This window comes from Neopelma chrysocephalum, unplaced genomic scaffold, assembly GCF_003984885.1.
Source record: "Neopelma chrysocephalum unplaced genomic scaffold, ASM398488v2 Primary Assembly neopelma1_347, whole genome shotgun sequence".
NCBI lineage: Eukaryota > Metazoa > Chordata > Aves > Passeriformes > Pipridae > Neopelma > Neopelma chrysocephalum.
Window position 1 is genome coordinate 3215966 of NW_020898011.1, and position 610 is coordinate 3216575.

The window sequence follows — 610 nt, forward strand, 5'->3', positions numbered from 1 at the left end:
TCCCGGGCATCCCACCTGCATCCCGGACATCCCATCTGCACCCCGGGCATCCCACCTGCATCCCGGGCATCCCACAGGCACCCCGGACATCCCACTTGCATCCTGGGCATCCTACCTGCATCTCGAGCATCTCACCTGCATCCCGGGCACCCCACCTGCATCCCGGGCATCTCAACTGCATCCTGGGCATCCCACCTGCATCCCGGGCATCTCACCCACATCCCGGGCATCCCACCTGCATCCCGAGCATCTCACCCACATCCCGGGCATCTCACCTGCATCCCGAGCATCCTACCTGCATTCCGGGCATCCCACCCGCATCCCGAGCATCCCACCTGCATCCCGGGCATCCCACCTGCATCCCGGGCATCCCACCTGCATCCCGGGCATCCCACCTGCATCCCGGGCATCCCACCTGCATCTCGAGCATCTCACCAGCATCCCGGGCATCCCACCTGAATCCCGGGCATCTCACCCACATCCCGGGCATCCCACCTGCATCCCGAGCACCCCACCCGCATCCCAGGCATCTCACCTGCATCCCGGGCATTCCACCTGCATCGCGGGCATCCCACCCACATCCCGGGCATCCCACCTGCATCCCGGGCAT